Here is a 13,445-nt window from a genome sequence, read left to right on the forward strand (position 1 = left end):
ACTGTTCCATAAGCCCAGTTCCTAAAGGGAAATCAAGGTAGGCCCAATGAGAGTAAGGCAGCAGGGCTAATGAGAAATGTAATACCCTTCCTGTATATGCGTTTCTGTTCTAGTTTTATTTTAATGGGAAACTGGGAAAGTCTAAACCTGTTTATGGGAGGCAGACACTTTTGTTTGAGGAGTCTAATAAAATCAAGAACAGGGAGAGAAGGGGTGCCTGGGTGGCTCAGTTGGTTAAGCGACTGCCTTCGGCTCGGGTCATGATCCTGGAGTCCCGGGATCAAGTCCCGCATCAGGCTCCCTACTCGGCGGGGGGTCTGCTTCTCCCTCTGACCCTCCCGTGCTCTCTCTATCTCATTCTCTCTCTCAAATAAATAAATAAATAAAATCTTTAAAAAAAAATTAAAAGAAAAATCTCCAAATATAAAATAAGTAACAAGAACACAAGACTATTTCTATGGACTTGAATTTATCCAACCAGTGCCCGGTGACATCTACATTATGAACATGTGTCATATTACAGGTCATATTCAACAAATAAAGACAGACACATTGGGCACTTGGGTAGCTCAGTTTTAACGACTGCCTTCGGCTCAGGTCGTGATCCTGGAGTCCCGGGATCAAGTCCCGCATCGGGCTCCCTGCTCAGCGGGGGGGTCTGCTTCTCCCTCTGACCCTCTTCCCTCTTGTGCTGTCTCTCATTATCTCTCTCAAATAAATAAATAAAATCTTTAAAAAAAAAAAAGAACAGGGAGAGAAGATGGGAAAGATGTGAAAAGTGGTGACATTAGGACATTCACTGGCTGCACATAATTTCAAAGTCTGTAGTTTGGAACACAGTAGTTCAGGTAACGATTTGCAAGACCGAATCAAAAAATTTTAGTCATCATCATCATATGGTTTTGACTTAATTTTTCCAGAGAAAATGAACAATTATAAGGTTTTGAACAGTCTAATCTTCCCACAGAACCTACATAAAAGCTTTCTTCAAATAAATTCCTTCATTCCACCTACAATGTCTTTAGCAAAACAATAGAAGAAGCATGGCCAAATAGTACCTATATGAACAATATTTCTAAAAATAGATTATTCTAATGAAGCCACCAAGAAATCTTGCTGTAAAGCAGTGATAGGGCTAATTCAAAATGTGATGGGGCTTTAAAAATTGCTTCAAAATATGAATATCCTATGATAAATTTAAGTTGATATCAAATATATCATCGGTATGGAATCATAGTAATAACAATTGTAAAAAAAATAATCTGCATGGTATAACTTATTCCATTTGACAGTGTTTTCTCTAACTTGACAATGATTATTTTCCCAAACTCAAGAATAGAATGTTTTTATTTAGTAAGAAAAGGTTATGAGCTACAAATTACAGCTTGCTGTTTTACCACATAATGAAAAATAAAATATTCAAAAATACTGCAAAAATGTTTAGGGAAGTACATTCACAATAATTACATAGCCATGACTTTAAAATCAAGCTCTTATTTTATCTTTTTTTAAAGATTTTATTTGTTTGACCGAAAAAGACACAGCAAGAGAGGGAACGCCAGCAGGGGGAGTGGGATTTTTTGCAAAGTAAGCCACATATCATTTCCTATTTAAACTAAGCCAAAGTGATCAAAAACCTTTGTATTTTGAATATTGCATTATGACACACACATTTGTCAAATACAGATTTGTTAAATAACTTGATAATGAAATTAACATACACCAAAATTCAAAAACCACTTTAGAAATATTTATGCTTTCTAATTTTATTGAATGAGTGAGTGTTGTGTTTTTTTATCAAGAATATTGAACATTGAACATTGGAATTAGTTACCAAACATGAATAAACAATTATGTTATGTGGGGTGAGGATGATGTGATTTGATGCCCGTGAAGTCCATTTGTTCCAATTTCCTGAAACAGCTTACGGGAGGTTAGTTTATTTGTATTGTTGGAAGGTTTTAAAAACTGACAATAAATTACTGTGTAATTAAACACCACCTTCTTTTGCCTTTTTAGTACAACCCAAGAAATATTTAGTTCCTTTCTTTAAGACATTTTAATTTAAATAGAAAGAATAATTATACCTTAAATATAAATGTTTATGAATGAATCAAATGCTTGGATCAAGAGAAAAAAAAATGAGGTCTTGGAGCTGGAATAATTCAGCAACATTCTGCAGTTTTGCCAAGGGTTAGTGGGGACACATATCCAGTCTCTGTTCTACTTATTGGGCTCATGTGAAGTATTTTATTCCAGAACAGATGCATCTTTGTAATTCATACAAAGATAAGAGGCTGACATTGGCCCTAGAGATTCTGAAGACCCATGAAATTTGTTTTTAAGGGAAAAACCTGATTCTTTACTGAGTAATGTCTGCTTCTACCTTATTTTTCCCCCTTCACACAAATATTTTTTTCAGGGAAAGGTTTTATTCCAGGCAATATGGTGAAATTATTTTTCCCCCATACCAGCTTAAATCTTTAAAAGGAGAGAAAAATTTAATTGTGTTCTACAAAAATCTATCTCAGTTACTGTATGGAAAGTTTGTTTTCAGGAAAATAGGATAACTCAGCATAAAGCAATTGCTTCTTTAATGGGTTTAAACATTTATGACTCCTGAATTTCCATGTGTCTCTGTTAAAAACTATATGAAAGGAGGGGCGCCTGGGTGGCTCAGTTGTTAAGCGTCTGCCTCCGGCTCGGGTCATGATCCCGGGGTCCTGGGATAGAGCCCCACATCAGGCTCCCTGCTCAGCGGGAAGCCTGCTTCTCCCTCTCCCACTCCCCCTGCTTGTGTTCCCTCTCTCACTGTGTCTCTGTCAAATAAATAAATAAAATCTTAAAAAAAACAAAAACTATACAAAAGGATAATTCAGTATATGAACAAAGCTCAGTTTTTAATATTCTCTATAAAATTCTAAATATCAAGATCAAGTCCTTCTTCCTTCTTTCCTTTTAATATTAAGTATTCCTAGAACAGGACATCTTACATGACACTTATTTATCACTTTGTTAGTCTTCTCAGATTCCCTCTTAAGCTCTATGAGATTTTCCAGAAATGAAAATTCCCAGTGTTGGGGCGCCTGGGTGGCTCAGTTGGTTAAGCGACTGCCTTCGACTCAGGTCATGATCCTGGAGTCCCGGGATCGAGTCCCGCATCAGGCTTCCTGCTCAGCAGGGAGTCTGCTTCTCCCTCTCCCACTCCCCCTGCTTGTGTTCCCTCTCTCGCTGTGTCTTTCTCTGTCAAATAAATAAATAAAATCTTTAAAAAAAAAAAAAAAGAAAATTCCCAGTGTTGGACTTGGACTTCTGAGTGTAGATGAAAATAGATTAGCAATAACCCTGACATTTTGTTCATTTTCTCTCCATTTCATATTTTGTAGGGAACCAGTGTACTGATCATGGTTTCTCATAATCTACATGAAAAGCCAAAACAAGATTGTACTGCACTGTTTTTCATTCAACCTAATCATAGCAAGTAAAATAGGCTCCCCTTTAAATAACCTTTGTTACCAGCTAACATACACAGGGAGATACAGAAGCACTTCAACGTAGGTAACTGAATACAATGAATAATACATTATTCTGAATAATGACTTAGCATACTGTAGCCAGTTATAATGCAAGAAAAATGTGTGCATACTGTGTATAATAAGTTAACCAAAACATAACATTGAGATAAAGTAGCTAAGAAGAGAGTAGGATAGTTGTTTAATATATAACGCAGCATATATGACTTAACTAGCATAAACTGCTACAGACTAAAAGATGAATTTCTTCATTCACACATTTTTGAAAGTGGTTATTTTGTGATTCACATGCTAAAAATATATCAGTTGTTACATACAAGCCATTCCATATGGTGTTCATATAGGTATAGTAATTCAACATGGTCTCTTTACTTTAAATACACTTTTTTTCTTAGAACACCAACATGTTTTTCCCCCCCGAGGCTCCCATGACTAGCACAATTGGTTCTGCATAAAAATGTGCTTACAAATAGCCCATGATTTAAAATGTTCAGAATCAAATATATTCTAATGTGGTCGGATACATGCTGCAGAGTATCTTCTTAGGAAGGTAAAAAGCAACCCAGGACCTAGGTTTTGTGCTCTTCTGCTATCTTTGACTAATTTGAGATGACTAAGTTTATACTGAGGTATCATGTGTCATTCATTGGGCTCTTATTTCAACTGCTTTCATAGACAATTAAAGTAACCAAGTAGTCAATTGGGTCCAAAGATTGATATTGATTATTATATTAACTGGGCAGTGCTAAAATAGAGAGCAATGACTTACTGAGTCAGGGAAACCCAGAATGAAATTCTTTCTTTTGTATCTGATAAGCTCTGCCACTCACTGAGAGTAAATTAATGATGATGCGCCTGTTTCTTGAGACAAATACCTGTTCTAAGCATAAAACATAACCTAGGACCTGCCTGTAGGTATTGCATGCAACCATGCAGCTGAAGTTTCCAGTCCTTTATTATTATTAAGGCCTCAGACTCCAGTAGGTGCACATCAAGAGCAACACTCTTTCTCTTTGCTTTTTACTTTTTTTTTTTTTTTAATCTCCATTGTCCTTTTAAGCCCCACATCAGTTGAATTATCCTTCTTCACTTTGACTAATGCTTGGGCTGATCCACAGCTTTTCTGGTCACTTTCAAATATTAATATGCAGTTTCATTGTTCAGGCGTTACATTGCCCATTACAAACTAAATACAATGTTTCTTCCTGTTTTAATTGAAAGATACTGTGTGCTCAGGTCCTGCCTCCATTTCCAATCACGGTAATCCAAAATCCTTACTGTCATTCTTCTCCTAGGATTGAGACAAGTCCCTTCACCTTTGCTTTTTTCCTCAATTCATCTAACTTCATGTCAGGGAAAATAGAAGCCACATACCTCACATGGATTTCCCTCTGACCATTATTTTTAGGGATCATAAAGGAAAGTTTCAGAATTTTTAATTCCTTTACAGAATTTCTTCCCACCCTAGGGTAGCAAATTTTTACCTAGGTCATAAACAGATAAACTTCTTTGCACTCTACATGCAATGCCATGATTAGAATCCAGTCCCCTAAACTTGGTAGTTTACGTCTATAGTTGAGATATCCAATTACTTCATAGACTAAAATATCTCATTTATTTCATAATAGTCATCAGAGCCCCCAATTTTCCATATGCATGATGTAACTGGCATTTTATGGGAATGTATATGACTCAAAGGAACATCACTTACTATAAAAATATTTTGCTGAAAATGCCCAAATAATCAAACTGAGTTCATGATGTGCCGGTGAAACCAGAAAATTGCTCTGCTCCCTCTTTCAAAAAAAATAAAAATAAAAACACAAGTTTACCCTTTTGTTTTGCCAAAAACAAAAGTTAACTATGTTAAGTTTCTGAGATTCCTAATTATCTTTTAATATTTCATCCTTGCTTACAGTGAAAACACATATCCCTCCTCTACTAGAAAATTTCACTCTTTTATAGGATAAAATGCTGTTTCTTCTCCATTTTAGACTTCAGACACTCACTTTTCACTTCCATTGACTAACTTCCTCATTGTCTGAAGGGCAATATCGTATATTTGCTACAAACAGGGATTCTGGATTCCGACTGCCTAGATTAGGTCCTGCCTCTGCTTTTAAACCTGCTGGGTAAATTTGGGCAAGTTAATTTATTCTGTGTCTCAGTTTCACTGCTTAAATCAGCAAGTTAATTCAGCATGTGGTACGAATTATCATTGATATGGTGGCATTAATTTTTGCAATTCCCATGCCATTCTAGAGGACAGAAACCACAGAATTCTTCCAAAAAAGCTGATTGTCCCAGGTCAATACATTCTGAATGCCTTGGGGAAGGCAGTATCCTTTGGGCCCTTCTGGGGGTGATGGTTAGCAGGTGGCTGATTAGGTTGCTAGAAATAGATTAATTCCAACTTTTTCATTTCTTGAGCCTTGAAACTCCTTTCTCTATGGTATATAAGAAAAATTCCAACAGTTTGACTATTGACTATAAGTCACCATTAAATCCAGGCCTCAATTAGTTAACCTAGTAGACTATGAACATTACTTTCAGCAGATCAAACCAACACATGAAACCCCAAAACCTGGAGAAATGCATGCATGTTAGTAAATTTCTCCAAACTGAACCTCATATTTTTTTATCTTTTGTCTAACTCTCGCTTTCTCAAATGCTCTTCAGGATCTTGCTAATACAAGTTGAAACAGTCTTTAGGGTTTTATTGTCGTAGTTGTTGTTAGTTTGTTTTTCTTCAGTGTAAAATCATGGTCTCCTTGTACATCTTGGTGTTAATGACAGGTGATGGGATGTTTATAAGGCAATTGTTTCTCTATTTTAAGTTTCTTACGTTGAAATGGAATGCTTTCCTAAAAAGTGGGCATGGTAGACCTTCACAGGTAAAGGTAGTTCATGGATTTTTGGAGATTAGCATTTTTCAGACTTACCTACATTTGCTCAAAGACTCCATCCCATGTATCAGAGCCCCACTGATTCTCCACAAATGCCATTTCCATGGCACAGGGGTTCACAGACATTTTCTTTAAAGGGCAAGATAAGACACACTTTATGTATCGTGGCCTACTCAGTCTTGAAACAACTCAACTCTGTCAACTAATTGGTATCATGTAAACCAATGTTGTGACTGCTCTAATAACACTTTATTTATCAAAAGAAGTGGTAGCTTGAGAGCCATAATTTGCCATCCCCTACCTTAGCATAAGAGATTTGCCAGAATTTAGCCTTTAATAGCAACTGCAACTTCACTGACCTTACAATAAGATTGTGCTGGCTTAGTTCTTAGCTCTATCTGCCTAGTGATTATAAGTGAATAGAAACTCCCTCAAAGCTGTGGAGTCTTCTGGCTCTTGATACAGGTTGCAATTTGTATCTTCATAACTTCTCAGTTTTCTTTTTTTTTTTCCCTATATATGGTCTCTGGGAATTTCAGAAGAAGCCAAGCACCTATTAAAATTTGTATGTATCCTTGTTATTATGGCAACTGTCACAGCCATTTAAATTCTTAGCACCTTGCTCTCCTCCTAGATTTCATTCTATATTATACCAGGAATGATTTGAATAATGATGATGATACTGCATGCCTTGGATTACATGTGTCATATTTCCCCAAATATGAAATTATCCCAGTACTGCTTGAATATATGAGGAAACCAAATCAGACTCCCGTTTTTATAGTTTGTTGCATGGGGCCACTTCTAACACTAATAACTGAATCAGTGAGGGTCACTGCTGATAACAAAGGATATAACCAAATTAAGAAAATTTAAGATAATTTTAACAAAGAGCTATTCACAAAGACACGGGCATGTGCAAGGAAAACACAGTGTGCACTTTGGCAAATGTCTTATCTAAGATTCATTCATTTGTATTTATTTGAATTTCAGGAGTCAGCTTAGTTTGTCCTGATATTTTTTGAAATGTTGGAGCTACATTATGATAACTTCCTATGCAGTAATTCTAGACTGCTTAATATGCTAGGAGGAAGCTGTCAAATTAGAATCATTGGTATCAGTCTTTTATGGAATTTACCTCTTAAATCATTATATAAGGTTGGGATAAATTCTGATAAAATTTGGATTTTTTGCTCAAAAAAGTGCTCAAAACTACATTATAATCAATGATTTTTGGGGGGGGTGGGAGAAGGAGAAGAATATACAACTTAGACAAGCAACTATTTTTTTAGTAATTAAACTAAGGGAAATCTAAATTATGGAAATATTTAGAAAACAGATAAAATATTCTCAGTCACACATAATTTTAACTAGTTAGATTTGTTCTAGTTAAAATATTAAGAGTTGAAAAAACTGCCAAAAATCACACACATATTGAGTGGGAGATACAATGTGAGCACAGACAGTCCAATCCACAGCCCCCTAGACCCAAGGTCCATAGCCCACAACCCACCCCAGGGTCTTAGGGAACCTTCAGTAATTAACTAAAATGATTACTATTAACATGCCCTCCAGGTCTTGCTTATATAAAAGAAGCTTATAAAGTGCTATAAAAATGCCTTAATCTCTAATGTTATGGGACCATTCTGCCTAAAATATTTTATTTTGGCATTTGAATACACGTTATTTTCCCACCCACTAAATTCAGTTTTTTTTTTTTAAAGATTTTATTTATTTATTTGAGAAAGAGAATGAGAGACAGAGCACGAGAGGGAAGAGGGTCAGAGGGAGAAGCAGACCCCCTGCTGAGCAGGGAGCCTGATGTGGGACTTGATCCCGGGCCTCCAGGATCATGACCTGAGCTGAAGGCAGTCGCTTAACCAACTGAGCCACCCAGGCGCCCCCTAAATTCAGTTTTAAGTTGACCTTAAAAGTGGCATATTACCATTTATTTTTTACCAAATATTAATTACTTAAATCTAAGAAAGATTTGGTGTATATAATACTTAGCGCTCGTATTTAGAATTACTTTTCTTATATCAAATCAGTTATTTTCATGTTATTCTTTTTGGCCTGGCCGTGAGTAGGAATATCTAAAGGCTATTTTTCCATTTCCTTATGATATAATTTTATATCAGTAATTCCGAACTCTATTTTCATTTAGTCAAAATGAAAAAAAGTAAAATGTCTAGAAGTTATTATACATTAAACATCTCAGATACTATTAAGATAAACAAGAATGGAAAAGAAAGTGTTAATCACTAATGGGGACAACTTCAGATTTAGGGACACTTACACCTCCAATTATTTAAAAAAATGCATTTCCTAAAGGATGTGTAAGTATGGGAGATTTTATCAAGGATTTAGGCGTGATTCATTCTTTATTTGTTAATATTTGAGCATGACATGAATACTATACACAAAGTTAATACTCAAAATATAATCATCAACAATCTTCTTAAAACTGAGCGGCGTGTAGAACTGTGTTTTTTATGGCAATGTGTTTCTACCTGGTAAGGGAACTTTACTATTTTCTTTGCTCATGGTAGTCTTTTCTCTCTTTCTTACATACCTATTTGGTTCATATTTTGCTGCCATCTAAATGCAACCAGTTTGGGGCAGGGTCACATTCCTCTTCCCTATTACTCTGGTTACTTCTACTTGGCTCCCATTTCTCTTTTAGAAGCAACTTGCCTTTTGCTATAGATCTATTGCTACATATCTAACCCAGTGAGTCTCATTCTTAGGGTCAGCACAGATCCTACATTTTACGGATGACCATCGGTGGCAGCATAATAGATTTTTCTCCAGTAAGATATACTATGCAATCATACATAATCAGGTATTTCTTTCCAGCAGGGCTTGAGAAACTAAATAAAGCAATCATGTAAAATGTCCAATGGATATAAACACTTACTCTTTGACAAGAGGTTTTTATGTTTTCCATACATTTTAATTTAGAAAAAGGCATTAGATTTTAATTTTATATCACAATTATTGAACCAAAAACCAAAATGAAACACAAAAGAGTTTAGCTCTTATTTCATATAGAAAAAAATGAGACTTATGGTTAAAAGGCTTTTTTTTTTTACAAGCCATCTTATAAAAACTGACCAGACTTGAAAGATAACATATGTAAAATAACACTTCCCAGAATTTGATTCTTGTCTTCTCTCAGATTCATGTGAGGGTGAAAAATTCCTTCCTCATTAGCTTTTCTAGTATCTCATATTTTCTTATGTTTATATAATTCCAGTAAGGCCCTGATTTTGAGTTTAAATATGTAAGAATATAAAATTTAGTGGAACAAGCAATGATAACATAAATTCATAAATGGATACTTAAATATCTTCATAATGTATTTAGAGTGAGGAGTGGTGATAGTAATAGGTGTAAATAAAGTACTAACCTAGTAAATAAGACTGACAATATCACAGAAAGTTTCTTGGAGAGACTCCAGTTGAATCTGAGGAATGCATAAAATTTAGCTGCATTCTAAGAATAAGGAATTCTAGGCAGAATATCGTGAATCTCCATGAAACATGATATGTTCAGAATGCAAATCATTCCATGTATCTTGGTTAGAAGTGGTGTAGCGAAATCTCTAGTTGCCTACCAAATATTAATTTTCTTTCTCTATTCCTCTGTTAATGCTCTCTGACTCTCTTAATCACAAGAATATAAAGTTTTTCTTTAAATCTAGGTAAAGCTACATAACTAAGTTCTGGCCAAAGATATGCAAGTGGAGATCAGTTTTTTGCCATCTGAAAGAATCTTTAAGGAAGTAACATAACCTTCTTTGCCCTCTTTTCCATCTTGGTGCCTGGGATTCAGACAGTTGGATTTGTTTTGTTTTGTTTTGTTTTGTTTTGTTTGTTTGTTTTTTTAATGAGAAATAAACTGATATTTGCTTTTAAAAAATCTATTTTTGAGTTTTTGTTCCTAGCAGCTTAACATAATTTTAACAAGTATATATGAAGAGTAGAGAGAAACTTTAAGCAAAAATCATATGATGAAGATTCTTATATGTCAAAGATTTTTAACTGTAGCTTTTGAATATTGGGACATCCTTACTACCTTAAACAAGGGAATATTATGAATGGATTTCAATTTTAGAAATATGATGCAATAATAATAGAATGGATTTGAATGTTATTGGACAAGAAACCCAGTTTAAAATCTAGTGAAGTAATCTAAATGTATCTAGGAAGACTCCAGGGCTTTAATTAAATGATAGTATCATTCACCAACATGGGAAATAAAGGAAAAGGGCACGTTTTGAGAAACAGTAATGAGCTCAGCTTTGGGTATTGTGAAAATGGGTATCTATGGGAAATTCAAGAAAAGCTATACAGCTCTTACTGATTCAAGAAGAAAATTCTGATAACCAGTAGTCAACGTCCTTTATATACAAACATATCAACAGAGTGACTAAAAATATGACCTATTTTCTATCAAGTCAAGCTAAAGCCTAACCATGGAAGGTGGTTTAAATAAATAAATAAATAATAAATAAATAAATAAATAAATAAATAAATAAATAAATAAAACAAGATAAGGGATAAAATGAACACTATCCTATCTCATTAACATAGGTGCACTCACTTAGAGCTTATGTTCCCACTGCCTCATGTAACAGAGGAAGTATAGAAAAGAAATCACTATAAAGTGGACATGTGATGAAGTGTTTTTCCTGCTTTACCTGTAATTCTGTCCTGTGTGTAGACTAACCTGTAAGAAAATAATGTGTCCCTTTATGATGTCATTTTTAAGCCCTTTATAACCTTCAGAAACTGTGTGGAAGAGTCTGAAAAGAATATTAATACGGAAAGAATCCTGTGATAGCATAGATTAATCCAATATACTTTTAAGCTAATGACTTAGAGTACAATTTAATAATTTAGTAAATGACTCTATTCCTATTCCTACAGAACTTCTGAGATATAAATTTCAATTCCGTATTTCTCTGGCACACTAAAAGTAAAATACATATGCAATTCAATTGTTAATTTCTTATTCTAAAAGACTTTGTAATAGGCCAATTCACTTATCTTCCCCTTCTCTGCCATTTGTTTCAATTGAATAAATACAATACATTTCTTCCCTGTTTTCATTGAATAAGTGAGACAGTAATTCCTGCATCGATGTCTTTATAATTCCTGCCTTGATTAATAGAATGAGTACTCATAAGAATAGACAAAAGAGAATAAACGCATTTTAATCTAAATTAACAGATATATATTGTGGAATTTTTAAAAAGTGAGGATGAGGGAAAAAAAGAGGATGGGGACTTATTAGTCATATAATAATTATTTCTTAGGTATAAGTATCCAGCTAATTATTTAAATTTGTGTATGGAATTAGTTTTAAAATAGATATCCTGTGTAGGAATGAATTTCTAAATTCATATATCCATAACATAAAATATCATGAAGCCACTAAAATTATGATATGAAAGCATATTTAATGTCTGGAAAACATACACATAATTACTAATATGCATAAGAAGCACATATCTAACATATTTATCAACAGAATCAAATTTTGCACAAAATATACATAATACTTAATGCATACGCACTCAAAATTTAAGTGTTTTGTGGCATAAAGTCAAATTCTGTACAATTTTGGTTATCTAATTTTGAATATCTGTACTTTCTTCCATGAATATATATCACTTTTATGATGACACAAATAAAAGAAACAAACAAAACCAGCACAACAAGTTTTTATTTTTTTAAAAGATTTTAGTTATTTGTCAGAGAGAGCAGAAGCAAGGGGAACACCAGGCAGAGGGAGAAGCAGGTTCCCCACTAAGCAAGTAGCCTGATGCAGGATTTAATCCCAGGACCCTGAGATCATGACCTGAGCTGAAGGCAGACGCTTAACCGACTGAGCCACCCAGGTGTCCCACAGCACAACAAATTTTTAAAACATATACCAAGAAACCAAACAAGATTACTCAAAACTTTGTTTCCATAAAATTCCAGAAGGAAATTTACTTATATATAATCTATTTAACAGCCAACATCAGGATAAAAAGATACAACTTTTATTATTTTAGGACAATCGATGGGAATATAATATAACATTTAAAAAATCATTTGCTTAGCGTCATATGATCTCACTGATATGAAGAATTTGAGAAACAAGAGAGAGGATCATAGGGGAAGGGAAGGAAAAATGAAACAAGACAAAACCAGAGAGGGAGACAAACTATAAGAGACTCTTTATCTCAGGAAACAAACTGAGGGTTGCTGGAGTGGAGGGGTGGGAGGGATGGGGTGGCTGGGTGATGGGCATTAGGGAGGGTATGTACTACGGTGAACGCTGTGAACTGTGTAAGACTGATGAATCACAGACCTGTACCCCTGAAACAAATAATACAGTATATGTTAATAAAAAAACTTTAAAAATTTAAAAAAATAAAATAATCATTTGCAAATTCAACATATTTCATTTGATTTCTTATATATCCGGATGTATTCTCACATAGGCCATTTGAAAAATATAGCATATTGGATTTAACATTCACATTGTTCTATTACAATTCCCTTCTCTCTTCAAGCACACTATTTAATTGTCTCTATTATTTCTAAGCTTGATCATTATGCTTTCTTAATCCTTTCCTTTGCTTGAGAGCCACTGCCTTATTGATTTGCCTTCTAAAACTCTGATCACCCTGTCACAAGAACAAGAACATGTCTTGTTCTTCTTTTATTCATTCCTTAAATATACATAATGTGTGGGTTTTTTATGAGTGGAAATAATTAATGGAGAAATATCTATGGTAGGGTAGGAGACAAAAGGCATCAAGGTAAACAGTACAATTGAAAGTAAATAAATTAGTGTGCACTAATAAACTACACAGTTTATCAGACCTGGATGGTAGTGAATACAACACTGTGGTGAAGAGAACATCATGTAAAAACAAGGAATGGATTTCATTCTTTAGCTAAACACACACACACACACACACACACACACACACACACACACACACACA

The sequence above is a fragment of the Neomonachus schauinslandi genome, chromosome 2 (genome assembly GCF_002201575.2).
Source record: "Neomonachus schauinslandi chromosome 2, ASM220157v2, whole genome shotgun sequence".
In the NCBI taxonomy this organism is placed as follows: domain Eukaryota; kingdom Metazoa; phylum Chordata; class Mammalia; order Carnivora; family Phocidae; genus Neomonachus; species Neomonachus schauinslandi.